The 21,515-nt window shown below is 42.6% G+C and overlaps 1 protein-coding gene across 8 annotated transcripts in view; it reads left to right on the forward strand.

The window, feature by feature from the left end:
- The first annotated feature begins 2,156 nt into the window (after nt 1-2,156).
- Nucleotides 2,157-21,515, forward strand: part of SOX5 (SRY-box transcription factor 5) — a 992,512-nt gene continuing 973,153 nt past the window's right edge. For 6 of the 8 annotated variants that reach the window (XM_061206370.1, XM_061206379.1, XM_061206380.1 and 3 more), the window contains exons 1-3: nt 2,157-2,175; nt 2,431-2,522; nt 2,741-3,015. The gene's annotated coding sequence lies outside the window, so the exon portion shown is untranslated. Of the gene's footprint in view, nt 2,176-2,430; nt 2,523-2,740; nt 3,016-21,515 lie in introns of those variants that run through there. The other 2 variants (XM_061206376.1, XM_061206374.1) reach the window with 2 other exon arrangements.

The following is a 21,515-nucleotide window of genomic DNA, read 5'->3' on the forward strand; positions in this document are numbered from 1 at the left end:
GGCCAGCCAGGCACGTTTGTCACCCATTGGCTAGAGAGGTAGGGGAAAAGGACTCACTCTGTCTCTTTATTTTCACTGAGTATGGGCTGAGAGGAAGTAGAAGTTCACTGTAAACAACAACCCCCTGTCAAATGTTACTTATTTTCATATAATTGGTAGTGAGGGGCCCTTTTTTTTTTTTTTTTTTTTTTTTTGCAGTTGGCCTGATTTGCTTCTTGCACATTATATAAGGACCTGGGTAGTAATAGCTAACTGTGAAAAGCAGCTACATATGTATTATGAGAATAAATCATTTAATGTACGCCAAGAACTCTTTAGAATAAAAATTACACTTAAATTCCAGGTACAATACAATTATTGATGCATTCTTATGAATTCTTATTACACAAGTGGCTCAGACTTGAAGCTTGCATGATATAGTCAATGTGAGGAAAAGTAACATACAGGCAAGATGTTTCATGCACACATGCACAGAATTTTTTCACACAGTTGGTGAGGCCACATTGATCCAGCAATTTGAATATTATTATTATCCGTGGTCTCTCTCATTAAATACTTAAGAAAACATAGTAAAATTGTTTAAGGATACACATTTAGAATGCTATATCTAGAGCTATATCCAAGTTGGCAAATGATTACACTGCTTATAAATTCCAGGCAGATGATAATTTAGAGTCCCCATGAAAGCCTGGAGTTTATTTGATTGTTCTCTTAATTACTGGGCTCTATGCTATCAAATATTTGTGGAAGAGGAAGCTTTTCTTTGTGGGAGTGGATAATAACTGTTACACTTTGAAATTTTTGCCTTGAGTTACTAAGATTTGCATTTCTCGCTTTTGTTCTAAGGAAAGGTGTTTAGCCATTTTTAGAAAGCAGGTACCAAATAATCGTCAAACACCCCAGAAAGTTTCTGCCCTAGACAAGTGCAAAAATCTCAGGTATTAGCAATCCACCTCCAGAGACAAATCTACAAAGGGTGGAAAGGGGGAGAAAGGATGTATCACTTTTCTAGGTGAATATATTGTGAGGGGTATGTGTTGCGTGCTTTAAGGAACTCTATTTGCTTGCTAGCTGCCGTTTAGAAATCAGCTAGAAAAAGTCTGCGAGAGATCGCAAACAGGCAAGCCCTAAGCCTCCCTCCCATGCTCCTTCAGTGCCCTGCTCTTGCAGGAGCGTGAAGAATAAACAGACTGGCCATTGATCTCCGGGTGGTGTTGTTGCACTCTGGGAAATGCTGGGGGTGCCGAGGGACGTGGCTCAGTCAATGGATGCGCGCCTGAAAAAAATCGCCCCGAAGAGGAGAGAGAACATGCAAATCAGCCTCAAGCTAGAGAAGAGGAAGGGAACAGCGAGAAAAAGAAACGTGTTGCTCGTATTGTGTCTTAGTCCTCTTCTCCGCCACCCTCCTCCAGACCCGTTGCCTCCCTCGAGACGCCTCCCTCCCTGTCCTTTTCTGGACACCAGCTCTGGGAAGATCGGTCAGGATTCCCCCGCTCCACCCTAGTTTTGAGATTTAATACGATTCCCCTCCCCCTCCCCCTCTCCCCCCTCCCCCCTCCCCCGCCCCGGGGCAAACCGGCAGCTGTTTTAAGTCAATGAAAGTAAGATTGGTAGAGAGAAGCGCTGGAGCAGCCCGGGAGCTGTCAGTGCACACACAAATCAGCCCCACAGCTTCTGCTCGGGGCATCACCTACGGAGTTTCCTCCGATGGTGATGCAACTCCGAGGGGCTCGCTCTCGCCTTCCTGCGCCGACTCCACTGTCGCAGACGAAGGAGTCGAAGCCCAGCGCCGAGCCTTTTTAGACCCCTAAACATCATTCCCCGGTTCTTGGGCATTGGGATTTCGGGCTTCACACACACACAAAACAAAACCAGTTCAACCGCCCCGGAGGCAGAGATGAGAGCGTCTCAAAACTTTTCTCCCCCCCTCCCCCATCCGCCAAGGAGTAGGTGGGTGCAAAGTGCCGGCGGCGGGGACCCGCGGGCGCAGAGCCGCTCTCGGGGAGGCACTGGTCGCTTTAAAAACCCACCCTCTCGCCGCTCCAGCCTTGGCGCTGGGCGGACGGCGGCTCGCCTCTGCCGGAAGGTTCCGCTCACACCCGCAGACCTCCACGCGCGCCCTCCGTGCCGGCTTTACCGCGGGCAAACGGGGGTGGGGGGCGCGAAGGGGCCCAGGTAATGGTTACAGGACAGCGGGTGAGGTTCCAGCGCAGGAAAGAAGTTGACAAAGGGGACTTGACCAAACATGAGGGCGTATTTACAAACGCGAGCTCCACCGAGATCTGGAGAGATTCCCCTTCTCCCTGTCTCCTTCCCCTTCTGCCATTTCATTTTATCGCTCTTTTAAGTGGAGGGCAGATTGTTTTGTTGTGTTTTGTTTTGAAACATTCCTGCACGGTGTGGGTCATCGCCGCGTTATTTACCATCTAGTTTACCCTGCAGCAGCCGGGGAAGCAAACTCTGGGGCTCCTTCCCTTCGGATGGACAGAGAGGGCGGCCGGGCGACGAGCGGCAGGAAGCAGGTCAGGGTGGGTTTGCGGGAGCCCGGGGGCGACCTGGAGGGAGCGCGAGCCCCCGGCACCGCCCCCCGGCGCCCGCCCCCGCCCCCGCCGCACCCCCCGGGGCGGGCGCCGGGCCGCGCTGACCCGCTGCGGGTGCGCTGCCCTCGCCTCCCCCATTGTTCCGACTGTCTTTTTGCCTTTTGTTATTTGCACTCGCATTGTGTTGTTTGTCTCTGAAGCCGCCTCATGACCAGCAAAGGGATTTCACCTCGTCCTTGAGAGCTACACGGGGAGCGCGCGCGAGCGAGCGAGAGAGCGAGAGAGCGAGCGAGAGGCTGGGGGAGAGGGACGCGCGCGCGCGCACACACACACACAGACACACAGACACACACACACACAGAGTGAAAAAGGCGAGCCACCAAACCCATCTCCAGTCTCCTCCCGGGGGCCCCCAGCCCGCCACTGTGCCACTTTGCATCCCGCGCCTGAGGAGACGTTGAGGAGAGCCGGTAAGGTGCGTGAATCGCAGCGTTTTAACTTTGTTGTCGGTCCCGACGTGGTGGTGGGCAGCCCTCCAAGGCGCCGAGCTCCCCTCTGCCGCTCGCCGTGCCCGCCGCTCCGCACTCGTTCGCGGCTCCAGCTGGAGAGCCGGCGGAGGAGGGCGGGGGCCGCTGCCGGAGTTTTCCTCAAGTACAGAGGGAGGGGAACGGGGTGGGGGCGAGGGGAGGCGGGAGGCGGCTCGAGGCTGGCAGCCGCTCGGTCCCCCTCGCGGGGCGGCCGTCCGCGGGGACCCCGGCGTGCGGGCTTGGACCCAGTTCAGGAAAGGCGATAACTTTATATTTTGCTTGGGGAGCCTGCTTGCTGTTGCCGGTATTGTTTTGCAAGTGGTGGCGGTGGAGGTGGTGATGAGCCAGGAGGGCAGGAGCGCAGGGAAAACGCTAGGCACGCCCGTGCATCTCGGCCGGCGCCAAACGGCAGCCCCTTAAAGTTGGCCGGAGGGCCTGACCCTTCCCAGGACAGAAGCGCGACCCCCGGCCCACCCCACAACCTGAGCGCTCCCCCTGTTCGTCTTTTTGTTTCGCTTTCTGCCATCCCTGTCCCCAAAAGTCCTCCCCTCTCCCCCTTCCCCCCCGGCGCGGAATTTCGGAAACGAGTCTCATCCTTCAGGATTCTAGGGATTTCAGACACCGGAAGCTTTAATTTTTAATTGCAACTACTTTTTCCCCCCACCCCACTCCGTGTAGCAAGTGGAGACCGCTCACGTGTTGTGTCACTTTAAGCGCGGGTTTGGGAAATCTCGCTTTGCACTTTTGGGCTACAGTAATAAGCCAGGAAAAGAGGTTATACGAGTTGAAATCAAATTGGATTTGGAAATGTTTGCGTTTGATAGCAGCAATTTGTTGAGTATTGATCTGCTGGCATCGGATGCACACGAAGCACTGTTTACATATTTTGAGTCATTTTCCTTAAACGTTACAAAGCAAATCTATTAATAAATAGATTGACCCTGGTGAATAGCTAAAGACGTTGGCCTCTGTGACCAAATGCAGAGTGTGGTGAATGTGAATCCATTTTGATGTCTTCCTTTCTCAATTAAAGCGGGTCAAAAGGAGGAATTCTTTGAATATGCAGAAGGATATTCTCAGTGTCAACCAACCCAGGCAGTCTGGGTGGCAGTCAACAGTACTTCTTGAGAAAAGTTTAGGGATTTGTTCTCACCCCGTTGGGAGTCCTCACAATATCCAGATATCCAAAGTAGTTTGTCAAGAAAGGCATGAGCCGATTTCCCCAGAGACTGCCTTTAGGCCCAGCACAGTTCTTTAGTCAAGGGCAAGACCAAGGGAGAGCTGTGGGATTTTGGGTAATAAGTGTGGGAATCTGCAAAGGGACTAGACAGAGTGATTTGCTGTTCATAAATAATGGCCCCTAGTATCCTTAACCCCCCCCCCCCACACACAAACAAAACAGGCCAATCAAGTAGGCACGTGGGAGATTTGTAGGCAATGGACATTTCAATCAGAAAAACCAGAGCAGTTTTTGATCAGGATTACAAGGAGTGAGGCTCGATTGCCAAACGTGATTAGGTTAAGGGCCAGATGGTTTTAAAGTATACGGAAATGTTTTTTAAGTTTGACTTTTATAGCATTTAGAAGGAGGACGATTTCTTAGAGTCTTTACAGAGCTGCTAAATTTTGATCTGTCTAATTTTGAAGGAATTCAGCTGTACGTGAACTGCTATTAGCTCTGATAGGGAAGGAATCTGGTTTCAAATGCAGATACATGGGACAGAGTTTCTGGGGGTGCTTCTTCCTGATTTAAATATAGCTCTGAGGCTGAAGCCTAGATAAATTCAGCCACAGTGATTTAAAATCATAAGTACTTACACTGAAAGTTCTCTTAGGCATTGTGTAAAGTTCTCCTGCAGATTATGTCATGAACTGTTTATTCCTCAGAAGTATACAAGATAAAAATCATAAGCATCACTTAAAACTGATGCAACACAGCATCAGTTAAATCCTTAAACTGGTAGAGATTGCTTTTGTTTGCCTAAAAGGTAGATCTTTCATCACATGAGTTGTTTAAAAACATTTAATTGTGGGCGTGGGAAGGGATGTGCATAATTATTTAGTTATTTATGTTAATTATATAGTAGCATACTTGCTGGAAATTCTTTCTTTTTTGTCCTTTCTTTCCAGTGGTCTTCTAACAATCTTGTACATGAAATAACAGAGCTTTTGTTTGCCTGGGGGTTTTAAAAAATCTCTTTTTGTAGACTTTTTGAATGGGCAATAATGAATCTATCTGATATAGACTTGCAAGAGTACTCTTAATACAGGAAAAAAGAACTTCAGCTCTTAATACGGAAACCCTATATAGTTTTCTTGTTGAGATTAAGCAGTTCTGGTTGAATGCCATACAGGATTCAAAACTCTCAAACTTATTTGGTAAATAACCAGGCATTTGAGATCCAGTGGTTATTTCAAGTTAACTTAGTTCTATACATGTAAATGCACATCCTGTTTAGACTGACACATGGTTTTGTAAAAGAAAAAAATGAATATACGCTTATAAAGATGTTATCTGTGGAGAATATGGAGTAAACAGTAAATAAGAAGAGTGAAATTTATGCTCAGGTATGGCTTCTTCCTTTTTTTTTTTTGTCCTTTTTGAGCGTAAAGCACAAGCTGTCGGGAGAGTTTAAAATTTCATTTTCCAAAGAATTTGAATGCTTAGAGAATTTTTTCTCTTCTAAAGCAAATGAAAAATATGATATAATGATAAAAGAATATACCGTCTTCTTGTAAAAGCTCTATCCCTTTATTGAGTGGTAGACAATCATTGTTTTCAAGGTATGTCTAGATTATATAAAAAATGTAATATGCAGGGCAGGATAAAACTTGTTTTTATTAGTTTAAAATGCACTGGATTTCAAATAACTTAGAGTTCTAATGTTGAACACTATTTAGATTTCCAGCAGGTAGCATTGTTGGATATGATTGATTGGCGTAACCTGGATGATTCACCCAATATCTGATCACTTCTAGTGGTAGAGAATGCTATAATTAGAGTTTTGAGAGTAACCTGGAAAACTTATTGTCTAGGCCTGAAGTCAGTGCATTCCCTCACATACACGTCACAATTTTTAGCCTGAGAAATGTAGATTTATTTTAAAGGCAAAGAAAGTGCTTGGCTGTTTCAAATAAACTATCCCCTGAGCTTAGAGTTGTAGATAGTTAATAAAATAAAAGTCCAATTTTGTTCCAAACATTGTTTTAAAACACCCATTTGTAAATTGTCTACATTTGGTTTTCATATGTTAATGATTTGGGATCTGAAACTTCTTTCAGAAAGGCATTTTGGTTTATCTTAAAAAACACCACACAAAACTGTCTAAACAACTCTGTAAATAAACTGTTCCAAATGCCTCAATTTGATGAATGAATTAAAGAATTATAGTTCTTAATCCAATTATGATCAGTCTTGTTATTCCATTTCCCATTTGAGGGTGCTTAGGGAGTGGGGATGGCAAATGATTCTCAAATGTGAGTGGAGTCTTTGTTGTTTATTTTCCGTGTGTGATATAACTTAAATAATCACTCATACCTAACATTTAGGAGAAGGATTTTAGATGAAGAGATGTAATTTAACGATCTTCAGTTAAACCAACAGTTCATTTGCATGTAAAGTTGCTCTTAATGGAAGAGTTAAAATGAAGTTTTTAAGACTGTGAAGCAAGGATCTAACCTTTTGCTTAAAAATAATGAATTTTTATATTTAAAGGGGCAGAAATGGAGCACTTAATGCTCAGTAGCAGGGCAGACATTCAGGCACTTTTAGTTACTTTCAGCTGGGCCATATTGGGACGTTTCCATGGGACTTTTTAATAAACTTTGCTGTATTCGGTGTTCTTGTTTTAAAAAAAAAGGGGAATATGCTTTTTGGGTTGTTTCCTCCAGACCCCTACCCCTTTAGCTGCCTATATGGGTGCTTTTGAATGCTTTCCTGATCTGGGGCCTGAACTTTAGGCCTGAACCCCTTGATTACTTCCCAGTTTGCTTTAATGGACTCTTCTGAATTTCTGCCCCATTTGCCCAGTTTAACCTCTGGCTCATAAGCCAATGGATTCAAAGGTGATGATAGCTTATTATGTTTTAATTCTCTAACTAAAAGTTGTTATTATTATTATTGCAGTTTATCATGAACATCTAATTCCTTAGAGGAAGACGTGGAGTATCAAGTGAAGCTGCCAGGAAGGAATACTTGTAAACATAGGGATTTTTTGTTGTGCCGCTCAAAGCATAGCTTACAGGAAAGTCATTACTCTGCTTATGAACAAGGATGACATTCACTGAGGGCAGTGTATTGATGGAATTAGGGGAAAAATGAATACATTTAAAGCATACATGAAATAACCACTCTTTAAAAAAAACACCCAGAAAAAAAATGCGTCTCCAGGAAGTGGCAGTGGTGGTGACGGTGTTGGTATTGAATTCTACAGGTAGACGTCCATTCATTCTTTATTGCTGAAAGTTCATTATAAGTTAAAAAAAAAAAACCCTACCTGATTATATCTTTGAGGCCCAATGACTTGTCATTCAGTTACTTCGTGATTCTATGCTACCCCATGTCCAAAGGGGACAGATAGTACAGCAGTCAAAGGGATGACTCCACCTGGCATTCCCTGGAAGCTCATGCACTGCCTTGTCACTGCAGCAGCAGTTCAAGTCTGGGAGCTAGGGAATTCAGGAGGGACCCAGGATGCAAAAGAAGCCAGCCCACTAGCATTTGGAGTTTTTCAGTTTAGGTCTATTTATAATTCTTCCAAGACTTCACTTGGAGTTCTGAACATTTAGTGCTCTGCCCCTTTTCTTAATCTCTGAAGCTCGAGTTTATAATCCTTTTCTTGTAGGGATATTGCACGGATTACAGTAGGTATTGTATATCAGATTCCTAGCATAGGGTCTCTCATGAACGAGGTGCTTGGTAAATGTTAGCTACACTCTTCTCTCCCTTCAATCAAGTCTAGATTTTGATCATTAATAATGTTTGAAGCTTCATTTTGTACTTGCTTTGAACTTATTTGAATCCAAGAAGAAAAATATATCACTTTCTTGAGGCTGAGATCAACACTTTAAAATGGTGATTCAGTTAACGTCTATATATGATCTCTGACAATGTGGTTTTATTAAGATGCTGTATTTGGTGCAAGTGTGAATTCTATCTTTTATTCATATAAATGTTCCTTCCGTGAAAGGAACAAAAACTTTAGGACCTAACTATAGATCTCTCTTCTTGTTATAATTTTTGATTTCTTGTTACAGATAAAAACTAGTGAAAATTTATTGTGATGTTATCCATTGAGAGTCGTCTACCTCTGGGTTATGTTAAGTTTAGCCCATGTGGATAGAGAGAAATTCCACTTGGAAAAAGAGATAAGTCTGACTTTGCAACGTTTTGCCCTAAAGAGTTAACAGTTCCTTCGACGGGAACCTCATAGGTTTGTTTGTTTAAATTGGGTGCAAGGAGAAAGGCACAATCAGTGTACCATTGTCTATTTGAAGAGATGATGTACAGTAACATGGAAAACTTAGTGGTTGTTTTCTTCTCGCAATGATTCAGAGAATTTCTCTGTAAGTACAACTGACCAAAGATAAAGAAAAGGCTAAGAAGAAAAAAAAAAGCAAATAAATGACTTGGTTTTTGCATTAATTTGGGTCCATGAAGAAGCAGACGCCAAGATGAGATTAGACATGTAAGACGTTTTTGGGGGGAGGGCACGGGAGAAGACTGGGAGAGCCTTTTAACCATGACCCAGGTTTGACACTTATGCAAGGAGGAAGGGAAGGAAAGAGGATTGAGTAGGAGGAACTTGACTGTAGTGCAGTCTGAGAAGGGTTTGGCTAGGGAGCCAAGAGTCAGCCATTGGAGGGACCCTCTGTCTCAGTGGAATGGCCTGCATTCATAGCCCCCACTGTGCTCAGTCCTTGGCTAGGAGCAGCCCCCTGGAAGCAGGGCCTTGGAGCACAAATGATACTGGAGACAGAGAGGGGCAGCCGGTGGGACACTGAGTCCATTATATTCTGGCCACAGGAGATCTGACTGGTGTAGTTGTGGTTTGGAAGTATAGCCCTGAGCACTCGCTCTGGTTGGGTGGACCTGCCACTAAAAAAAAGACCTGGCGATTTCTTTGAGTTCTGATGCTTTATTTTCCTCCATTGTAAAATGAGAATAATGATTGTGTCACCTCCCAGAGTGCTAGTCAAGATTAAATGAGGTTATATGAGATTATATATAAATCCATAGTACCACGCATGGTACAGGCGAAATGCTCAACATATATTTCTCTCTTTTTAATGTACTCATAAAATGCAGTTAAGAGGTATAGGTGAATCATATCAGGTGATGGTAAATATATTTAAACGGTAGGTAGTTCATGTAATTAGAAGGTGTTGTTTATGCAAGCAGACGTCCTTAATGCCTTTTCAGAAGAGCTCACTTCAGTTCTCATGCTTCAGTCCTTATTTTTATGAGGCTGTAAACAGTGCAACAGATAGACCAACTGACCTTGACCATCTTCTGGTAATTTGCCCTAAAGCGTGAGGTAGACAGAGCAGTCTCTTCATTTCCTTACCCCTCTAGGCTTCCTATTCAGTTGAGAAGCAGCTTGCACTGTAAGTCCGCATTTTATCTTGAGCCTCAAACACCTTGCGAGTCTTTGCTTCCCTGTGTTACTGTTCCTAAACCGACTTGCCGCGCGGCACAAAGCACTGAACTCAAGTGGCCCTCAGCGCGAGCTCCTGCTGTGATGAGTCACAGAGCCACCAGCACTTTGTTGCGTTAGATTTGATCACTGCCATGAGCAGTCCTTCGATTGTCAGCTAAGAGACCCTTCAGGGAGTTGTCCCTTAATAGAAAGTCTTTTTTCTTCCCTCCTGTTGTAACTTTAAATTAAAAGAAACTGTAGAGGAGCTGGTGGCCTTGCAGCAGTTCATTCTTCTACCTACTGGGAGAACAACATCTGAGAAAAGACGTTATTGGACTGAGAATTGAGTTGTTGCTATTTTTTGGGGGCCAGCGTCGGGGGTGGGGCGGTTGCCGGGGAGCACGAGGCTCTCGGTAATGTCGTGGCAGGGCGGCTGGCGGGGTGCCGATCCTTCTGTGCGTGCCGGGGAGCATTTGGGGGATGGAAGACATTGACTTAGCATGTTGGGATACATGAGACCACTGGTATTTTGCCCCTGATTTTTAGGTGGTTCTGTGTATGGTACTGTGGGAAACTGGCACCGGGACAATTTCAGAATCCAAGGAGGATGGGAGGCAGGAAGAGAGAGCTAATTTTTGACACATTCCTCAGACAAGTGCCCCCTCTAGGGAATCTGTGCCCAGGATAAGGACTGCTTACTGTGAGGCTTTTGGCATAGTTTTCCCCAAATAGTGAGTGCTGGTTGCTTCAATGTCGCTAGTTAAAAAGGTTGACAAACTGAACATTTGGAGAGGCTCTCTGCTGAGCCAGGCGTTGTACCCTCCGCAGTTGCTGGTCCATCCCCATTCTGGGTTAGGGCCTGCCCTCAAATTGGATGCCTGCTAGGATTCCCTGGGGCACTTCACGGCTGCTGAAAGCTGAACTTGTTTGACGTGTGGTATCAGGGGCTGACTGGGGTTTGCATGTATGTTCTGGCGATGCTCGGTGTCACCGTGCAGTATTGGCAGCCTTTCACGTGTATCTGGCACAGTCAGTCTCATTACTTTACTCTTGCAGTGGGAGCTGCTTTGGAACAAGTGCATACCATTTCTTATAACTCTGTCTTGACTTTCCATACTTCACTTTCTCAGCCTCATCTCCACCGTACCTTTACTACCAGCAGAATAGTAGTGCCTTTTCTACATGAAATCAGGAAGTAAAGTGACAGTTTTGATGCACACTAACCAACCAACCAAACAAATCTCTAAGTTTGTAAAGAAAGTTAATGGGCTCGCTATTTATTTCTAGGGACCTCCTCAGCCCTGCAAACGTGCCTCCCTTCCCCTGTCACTGCTTACTGGGCTTTTCTTAACCCTTCTCTTCCCACAAGGTCTTTCTGCTTCTGGCACCATCACCACTGTGCATTGAGTTAACTTCACCAGAGGAAGTGAGAAGTGGGGAGTTCTCTAAGTACTCTGCTGCCTGGTTCGAAAGGGGTAGCCGTAGGTGACAAACATTTGGAAGGTAAGCTGCTTGAGGGTATGGTGTTGTATTTCCAGCACAATCACAGTACCTGGAACAGGGCAGCCACAGAATCAATGATTGCTGAGCCAACTTGTCTTGCCAACTGAGCTTCATTCCTATTCAAGGCAGCCCTGCGTGATGGGAAGGTGGGAAAACTCACAGTGGTTGAGCCTCGACCATGTTCCAGGCACGTGCTAGGTGCTTTACATGGATAATCCCATTTAATCCTCACAGCCCACAGATTAGGTGACAATTATCCCCTTTTCACAGGTGGCCAAACAAACTCCAGGGGGTCAGGTACTCACTCATTTTCCTCCGTTACTGAACAGGAGAGTCACTGCCTGGATTTCAGTCTTTTTTTTTTTTTTTAAATTAATTAATTTATTTTTGGCTGTGTTGGGTCTTCGTTTCTGTGCGAGGGCTTTCTCTAGTTGCGGCGAGCGGGGGCCACTCTTCATCGCGGTGTGAGGGCCTCTCACTATCGCGGCCTCTCGTTGCGGAGCACAGGCTCCAGACGCGCAGGCTCAGTAGTTGTGGCTCACGGGCCCAGTTGCTCCGCGGCATGTGGGATCTTCCCAGACCAGGGCTCGAACCCGTGTCCCCTGCATTGGCAGGCAGATTCTCAACCACTGCGCCACCAGGGAAGCCCGGATTTCAGTCTTTTTGACTCAACCACATGTATTCTTTCATCCTGCTGTGGCCAAGATACTGGTGTGGGTTCCCATCCATGAAATGGGAGCACTAATGCCTTCCTGTCTACCACAGGGATAGTTAGGAGCAGGTGAGAAGTGGTAACTGAAAGTGATGCTTGAGCTGTAGTTTCTCAACGTCACTTACTATTATCAAGTACCCACTGCTGCATTTATTAACCAAATGAGTATTTATTGAACACACAGCGAGATGTTGCTTAAGCTGTACTTAACAGGAAATATTTTCTGACTTGAAGCAGAGTTTCTGACTACATAAAAACTGATATCAAAGGAATTTATAGAACAGCGTCTCAAAGGTGATCACCCTGTCACCTCACTGAAAACCACTTGGGATGTTTTTGAAAATCTACCTTTCTGGCCCCCCCTCAGATGTAGGGAACCGGAACCTCTGTGGTTGAAGCCCTGTAACCCTGAATTTTTAACAAGCATGACTGGCGATTCTTTTGCACATAAAAGTTTGAGAACCAGTGATAAAAAACCTTTTATTGATTTAGTTTGGTAGTAAGTTATATATATGGCATATGGAGATAAAGTAAGATGCTCAGAGAGTAGTGGCAGGGCCAAGACAAAGCACAGGTGATTGCTGGATTGCTAGAAAGACTTCTTTGGTGATTTGGTGTTAGGAGTTGTGAAATAAAATGTAAAGAACCTAAGTAAATTTGAGTATATAGAACACTAGCATGCTTAAGGTCCGGAGTGAGGGGACCTAACACAGAGTGGGTTGGGGCAGGGGAAGGGTGGCAGTTCTGTGCATTCCAGGCTTGAAAAGATCTTTCTTTTCAAGGACAGGTGGTGAAGTAAACTGAAGACCAGGGGTTGATTTATTTATTTCATTTCTGTATCCCAAATGTTTAGAATAGTGTCTGGAACATAGTAGGTGTGGAAAGACCTTTGCTTAACGAATGAAAAAAAACAGATGGAGGGAGAGAGCAATATGTGGAGAATAGATTAGAATAGCTTGATTATGATTATTGTGGTTAAAGAAATCGAGAAGGAGTATGCTGGAAAGGAATCCTAGTGAGATCAGACAAGGACAAGGTTGTAATTAGACTAATATGGTCCTTACAGGAGAGTGCCTTCATACAAACAGATAAACAATGCAGAAACAAACCTGAGGTTTGTATGGGATCACATCATCAGGCTGCTGTTTGTGTGTATTATCTTGGGAGCAGCAATTACTACATGAGGATAGGGACTGAGTCTGTTTCGTTCTCCAAATGATCATAGTACTTAATAAATATTTATTGAATAAATGACCGGGTTTCCACAAGGACTGGAAAAGAAAGCTTTTAAACGATACAAACATGTCTTGTAAAAAGAGAAAAAAAAACTTTACAAATGCTAACCAATAGATTGGTGATCGTGAAAATAGCAAATCTTCATAAAACTGGAAGTTCTTAGTCTGTTTGGAGTTTAGTAGGCTGTCCATCGGATTGTTTGCCTGTCACCAAGCAGTGCTTTGCTGTTCATCTCACTTTCATTTTACTGTTGTCGAAAATCCACGGTGATGCCTAGCACAGTGCCTTGCCGATATTAGCTATTGAATAAGTATTTGCTGAAGAGTTCAATCTGTGAATGAAGCGTATTGACTGGGGCTGGGGGCAGGGGAGGTGGGAAATTGAAGGCCGATGAAGAGAGTTGCCTTCCTTCACTTAGAATTCCCAGAGTGACCTGTGATCCAGTGACCTTTAGTAGGCAGATTTTCCATATAACTCAAAGCCTGGTTATTGTAATCTTGAGAGGAAGGATGCTTGCTAAGGTAATGACTGCAAAGGTGGGTTCAGCATTGTTAGAAGAGGCAACCATTCGTTTGATCTCGAAAGTCAGGCTGGAAAATATATTGGGGAAAAAACGGTGAAAAGTAATTCTAAACCTAACAGGAGTTTCAGTAGAAAAATGGCTCTAATTCAAACGGTGTAATGTTAACATCAATGCGCGTCTTGTGGCTCAAGCCCCGCATACTGCTTTGGAAATAAAAGGAGATTGTGTAAAGAATTAGCAATACAAGGCATTTTTAAGTGCTTTATTGCAGAGGCCTGTGATACTCTGTGAAATCTATGCAGGCTTTTTCTTCCTGCTGTGCTTAATTTCAGAATCTGATGCTATTACCCATCCTTGGAGAAAAAAAATCATTCTCTGTTAACTCTTAAAAACCAAGTTTAACATTGCACTTGCTTTCAACATAATCTTTCTGACATTTCTCAGGAAGAGAGAAGTGGTGTATTTAGCCATGGAGGGTTTTTGTCTCCAAGTTTAGTATCCAGGATTGCTTCTAGGGGGCGGCATTAGAGTAAGAGGGCAAGTTGGAAGTAAATGTTAAAAGCTTAAGTTTAGAAATGGCTCAAGCAGCTTGAAGAATAGGGTCCCTGAAAGAGTCGGCAGAGCTTGTGTTTGGCATGCATCCAGATCAGAAGCCAGAAAGGCAAATGTGTTATAAAGAAGATCAGGCAGAAGCCAGGACAGGAGTTAAATCTTTACAATATAGGTGACTATCTTCTTGTGACATGAAGACAAGCCCCCCAAAATAAGTTCCTTGGCATGCCATTATTGTGCCCCTTTGCCTGTCTAGCTTGAAATAGCAGTTGATGTTGACTGATAGTTTACTGTTGCTAGGCATTGTGCTAAGCAGCTTATTTTTATTTTTATTGATTCTTCCCAGGAATTCTCTGATGTAGATACAAATATTGCTCCATTATACAGATAAGGAAACTGAGCTGGCCCAAAGTAGTGTAGCTGGTATGTGGTGGAGCTGAGACTTGAACCCAGAGTGGTCTGATTCAGAGGCTTGGGCCCTTACCCATTGTAATATAGGAAGTATATTTTAAGTCCTGTTGAGTCATCCCTCAAAATTATGCTTGTGTTTCCCCCTTCCTTCATATATGTACTTCTGTCACTCTAGGACAGGCTCTTTTCAGCTCATTTCTGAACTTTTGCAAAGTTCCCCAAAGTGGGATCTCTCCCTACAATCTGTACTGTTTACAATTGTCAGGTCAGTCTTCCTAACGTGCTATTTAGGTCATGTTGTCCCTTTCTTAAACGTTCATGGTGCCTGAATACTACACACAGATGGGACCCAGACCCTTAAGTCTGTTTCATCTTCTCCAAGTCTTCTACCTTTTCAGGCTCATATTTGAAACCTTCCTTTTGAGAACAGTTTGCTTCTGATCTGGATTCAAGCTGAGCACAGTTTCCCAGATGACTCTCAAACTGTCTGTGACACGTGAGCCTTGTCAACTCCTCTCAGAATGCTCATGCCAGGGGCCTTCCACGGGCATTGCACCAAAAGCCATTGCTCGCATTTGAACCCTGTCTGACTTAGGAATTCTTCCAGAGTTGCTTTTCCATCTGCTTCAGACCTCCTCATCATTTGACTTTCCTTGGTCCCCAATCCACTTGACTCTGTCTTTCAACTTTCTCTTTTGGTTTTGTCCCTTCATTCATTCAGTAATCAACAAATATTTGTTGAGCACCTGCTATGAGCCAGACACCACATTAACTGCTAGAGAGTCTGTGATGTGTGGAACAGGCACACACCTTGCATGCAAGGATTTAAACTCTATTGGGGCAAATAAATTTTAATCAAATAATCAACTGCATTTCTGATTGCAAATTGTGGAACTATATTTCACAAAATTATATACAACATAGAGGACAAGTGTCTGATATTTTGGCAGGACAGTCAGAGGAGGCTGCCATGAGGAAGTCACGTTTGAAGGATGGTTAATGAGGTAAAGAGGACATAGGGACTAGCATGTGCAAAAGCTCCAAAGAGAGAGGGAGAAGGATGTGTTCCTGGAATTAGAAGGCCAGCATGGCTGGAGCAAAGTGACTGGGAAATGGACATGGATGGGGCTGTAAAGGTGAGTCTTCATAATAAGGGTGATAAGAAACCCATTGAATAGTTTTAAGCAAAAGAGTAATACAATCTGTGGCTAGAGCATGTAGACCAAATTTAAGAGAGGAAGGAATGGATTTGGTAAGCTAGTAAGAAAGCTATTGTAGTGACTCACGCAAGAGAAAGATGGTGGCTTGGATTTTGGACTTTAGCAGTCGTGTTTCAGATGGAGACAAAAGGAAAGGTTTCACAAGCAAACCTGGAGGGGAAATCGCCCAGTTTCAGGTGCTTTGTAACTGTCCCCCCGGCCATTCCCCCTCCACCAACCTAATGGAATATTCCATCTGGTAATTACCCATTGTTTCCATGTTTCATAGGTTTAGAAAAGAGATGCATAAGTCCATACACCTCCGAGGGATTCTGCTGGCTGGATCTGTACCTGCTTTAGCTCTTGAGTATTCAAGCAGAGAGATTTGATACAAAACTTACAGTGCCTCCTGTCTACACATATGTATTTGCTCTCACGTTTCTATGCTTTCCTTTTGTATATATCATCCCTTCATATAGATTTTCTGAAACCCTACCCATTCCTTAATTTCCAAATTAAATTTTGCTTTTCCACAGCATCCCCACAGAATATACTGACTGAAGATCTCTCCTTCTGATCTTATGATATTTATATCTATAACCACTTTTAAGGCTTTAACTGTATATTGTACTGTATTGTAAGTATGTTGTGAATATGCCTTATCCTTTGAGAGATACTGTGAGTTTGCCTAGGGATGTGGATGCTGTAGTTCAATATTATACTCCTATTTTGGATCATCATTTACGTCGTTAGCATGGCAGTCTACTTAACCTCTCTCAGTGTGTGAGTCCTCATCTGCAGAATGGGGATAATTAGATGTACTTCATAAAGCAGTTGTGCGGAATTAATGAGAGAATGAATACAAAGTCTATAAAACAATCCTTGGCCATAATGAGCTCCACCATGTGATGACATTTTATGGTCATAAACGTTATTCTTTGAAATCAGAAACCTGTATCTTATTACTACTTTTGTCTACTTGGAGCTCAAAAAAATTATTGAGTTCAGATTTGGATTTAAATTTATGTATCATTTCTGCCAGGGGGATACAAATATAAGTAAATCTTGCTTCTTGTCTGCACAAACCTCTATTTGATAGGGAAGCTAGTAACATAAACTGGTAATTATATATCGGTGTGATAGGTATAGCGATAGAGTATTTTGAGATCACAGAAGAGAGGTTGGGGGAAGATTTTGTAAGTGAATTGATGAGCTGAGTATTTTATCAATCAATTAAATACATACTAAAATAAAGTATGTATATCGTATAAAATTCAAAGCTACATAACAAAATAGCACTCCTGTCTTACTGACGATCGTGCCACTCCATTCCTATTACTTCCAACTCTGTATTTCTAAATAAAATGTTTACTCCTTATTTTTCAAAAAATGTTAGTTATTGATTAACCTCCTACTATTTGGCTTTGTTATTCTACTCTCCCCCCACCCCTACTTCCTAAAACCACACATATTCCTTTTCCCATTGTCCCAATATACTTTCATCTCCCCCCTTTTTTAGGGTTAAATCAGTTCAGTAAACACAGTTACGGGAATTCCCTGACAGTCCAGTGGTTAGCACTAGGCGTTTTCACTGAGGGGGCCTGGGTTCGATCCCTGGTCCAGGAGCTAAGATTCCGCAAGCCCCGAGGCCAAAAAAACCCCAACAAAACAAATAAAAAAACAAAAAGTACCCCCCAAAACACACAGTTACTTTGACTCTTTAAAATGTTGTTTATCACTGGGAATATTATATATTGATTACTTTTACTTTTTATACAACTTTTTTGGTTTTCCTGGAGTTAATAATGGCTTATGTTCAAACCTACAGGTTTTACTAGAAGTGCCCAATGTTTACTGGAATTTCTGAGACAGGCTTAAAAAGGTGGAGTGACATATCCAGGGTGGGCCTTGGGGGCAGTCCGCTGTGGTTGGAAGGACCATTTTATCACTGACATAATTTAGAATTAGTCTTAGAATTAGATAATAAAAAGACCATTGACTTTTAGTCATTTATATTGTGCTTCTTAAAATTTCTGCAGACACTGAGCTCCCTTATTGCCTGTACTTGGGCACACTGCTTCTGCCAACCTGCCCTTGGAAAGGCTCTGAGTTAAGCTAAGAAAGGAAGAGGGTGGTGCTTTGAGAAGGGAGGAGGGTATTCCAAGCAGACAGGACAACGTGAGTAAAAAGGCAAGAAGGTGAAAAATAGCATGGCGTGTTTGTGAAATTACAGAGAGTTTGGTGTTGGTAGAACATAAAGTACATGATAGGAACCAGCTGAGATGAGGCTGTGATGTTGGCAGTAGTCAGAATCAAGGTGGTCTTTTTATTATAGACCAAATGCCCCAAATTCCGTCTTTTAGGCCATGGGGAACCTTATGATGTTCGGTAACATGGTCTGCTTTGCTTGTGAATGAACTAATGACACATTAGCCAGAAAATGCAAAACTGGCTCCTTAAGTCAGCAGTTAAAATGCGTATTTGGTGACATGGTAATACTTTAGGGGTACCCTATCAGAATTTTTAGAGCACACAATCCTGTAGAATGTGCATGCACGCACAGACACATATTCATAATTTATGTACATGTGTTATACTTGAGCTAATATTCAGGGCACAGTAAACTCTGAGAGCAAGGTTTAGTTTAAATAATAGTTGAAGTAACAGTGGTATTACATCAGAGTTCCCTGGAAACAAACTCTGACATGTAGATTTGCATGCATTGGATTTATTGGGAGGGTTCTTGGCGACAGCACCTGCGAGGGGCTCAGAGAAGCAGGATGGGCCTAAGGAGAAGTTGACTATGATGCAGCTGGGGCTTCAGCTAACCTATGAGGAGCTCTGGAACTGGATAGCTCCTTGGAGATGTCCTGAACTGAGACAAGCGGGCCAGGCCTTTGTAACCATACATTGGTGCTGGATGTGGGCCATCCCTGGGGAGCCGGAGGAACTTTGGATGAGGGCAGTTCTTGAGAAAGGCCTTAGATGTGAGTCTTCAGCAGCCAGCACTCTTGGTAGCTAGGACATGAGTGCTGCTAGGTAGCACACTACAGTATCCACTAAACACAACCTTCCCAAGACTCTCTATTTTTTTGAATTCTCATAGATTTTTCTTGAAATATGGCTGACAAAGAGCTAGCAGTGGGTCTAAAAGATACAGTTCTGCCATTTTCCCATGTTCACTTGTATTTGCATTATTAGTATTACTTTGAAAATTCCTAGATTTTTGTTTTGTTTTGTAGGACGTATTTTAAAACCACTTCTCTGCTTTATGAGGGTTAATTTATCTAAAAATTAGACAGTGTAGTCCCCAAGCCACAATGTGTGACAAAATGGTAAAACAAAAGAGAGAGAATGGCATTAACATTAAGTTCTTCCAGTTGTGAAATGAAGGCCCCTGTGGCAATCTATTAATAGTTAGATGAAAAAAAGAAATACGTGGATCATCTTGAACTTCTAGCTTTGGAGAAAATGTCTTTGTGGAATGAGACCAAGGGACATTTTAACTGGAGGTAGGACAGCTGATTTGACATAGACATATGGTGGTGGTAATGGTGTCTTTGTGTATTTATAAAGCAGGAGGAATTCTTGCCCAATATGTGGACAAGAGTATAGGCCTAGGTTTTTCAGGTTCCCAGATGGGCATCTAAGTCAGTGTTCTCCTAACTTTTTTTTGATAATGTATATATACCATCAATAAAAAAAGAAAATATTACTTTACTAACAGTAAACATGCAAAAGTAGAAATTAAAAGGCCTGAGATAAAGAGGGAATAAAGGATATCTATAGAATAAGAAATATAAATAAAAATTGTAATATTCTCTTTTAGCATGCCAGTGGATTTAGCCAGTGGATTTTTTTTTTTTTTTTGAAGCCAACTTGAAGACTCTTAGAGCATAAGTTTTATACTTAATAGGGGAGAAAGTGTACTGGTGTCACACTTTGACAATTTTATGAGTTTGACCTATGCAACTATTTAAATGTGATAGTATGAACTACAGGTATTAAGAAATAAATAAGGTTTTAGAACACAGTTGTGGTACTTTAAGATATTTTAAAAATCATGAAAGGAATGTGTGTGTGTGTGTGCACACATGTGTATGTCTGTTTGTGTGTTTGTGCTTGCCAGCGTCATAATGACTTAGCATTTCCTTCTGTTTAGCAATTCCTCATAATTAACTAAAAGGTTGGGGCCACACTGACACCATTACCCCTCTGTATATCTGGCTCTAATTTACGAGCCATATCCTGCCTAATATGCCAGAATGCTTTTGAATGTTCTCTCACTGCTTATTTTTCCTTGGATTTATAAATTTATAAATGTTGCATGCAACAATTAAAAGATATCTTTATTTGTGTCTCTCAGCAGTAGAGAACCTGAAAAGGCAAAACCTTTCCTAAATGTAGTAAGTTCCTTCATGTCCTTTTGGAATTTTAAATGTTTATAAGCATTTTTATAGCAAAACTCAGCCTGGCTTTAAAGAATTATTCCAGATTTATCTTGTGCCTGAACTTTAGATAGCTTGGCTTCCTTATTAACATCTTTTATTTTGTTAATAAAAGTTCATTTCAGTTGTTTTCATTTTTATATTTAACAGTGTCTGCTCACAAATGTTGGTTGCTTTGAATTTCTTGGAGGGAAGGGGATAAATACATTTCAGGTAGCATTATTAGCATTATTACTACTTTTCATTACAGATTAAATTAAAAGGTAGCCAGATTTGGAACCTGTATATAGAAATCTTAATAAGGATATGGTAATCATGGCTGGATTCCTAAGTAAACCTAATCATATAATTTAAAATTCATAAGTTAAAGTTCATAAGTTAAAAGGCAGAAACCTCATTATGCTAGAGAGTGCTATTTTTAAAAATAATAAAGAGTTAAGCTTCCTTTTTTATATACATACAAATGATCTTTCCATTACTGAGTAAAGGACGTATACTGTCTCTCAAAAAAATACTGTGCCTTGACATCTTCAGGTGATTCCATCCATATTTGTTCTTATTCTCTTTATAACCATTTGCATATTGATCTTAATAGCAATTTAAAATATATAATGTATTTGACTATGATTAACTTTTTTTTTTTGGAATATTGTCACCTGCTCTTTTGCATTCTTTGAAATATTGGTCAGCAAGCTGATGATTTTAATTTTTATTTATTTATTTATTTATTTGTTTATTTATTTATGGCTGTGTTGGGTCTTCGTTTCTGTGCGAGGGCTTTCTCTAGTTGCGGCAAGCGGGGGCCACTCTTCATCGCGGTGCGCGGGCCTCTCACTATGGCGGCCTCTCTTGTTGCGGGGCACAGGCTCCAGACGAGCAGGCTCAGTAGTTGTGGCTCACGGGCCCAGTCGCTCCGCGGCATGTGGGATCTTCCCAGACCAGGGCTCGAACCCGTGCCCCCTGCATTGGCAGGCAGAATCTCAACCACTGCGCCACCAGGGAAGCCCTATGATTAACTCTTAATTCATTCATTTAAAATATGTTTATTGTGAGTCTGTTCTTTGTCACATATGACAAATGTTGAGTAATGGAGTTACCATGGTAAGTAAAAGAGATTTGGCCCCTGCCCTTATGGACTTTCCAATCTAGTGAGAAAGATGGAGTTTAATCAGCTAATCATGCTGGAGAGACATTCTCTTCTCGGGTGTAATTGTGACTGGCAACTG

Source organism: Eubalaena glacialis, chromosome 11 (assembly GCF_028564815.1).
Source record: "Eubalaena glacialis isolate mEubGla1 chromosome 11, mEubGla1.1.hap2.+ XY, whole genome shotgun sequence".
Classification (NCBI taxonomy): Eukaryota; Metazoa; Chordata; class Mammalia; order Artiodactyla; family Balaenidae; genus Eubalaena; species Eubalaena glacialis.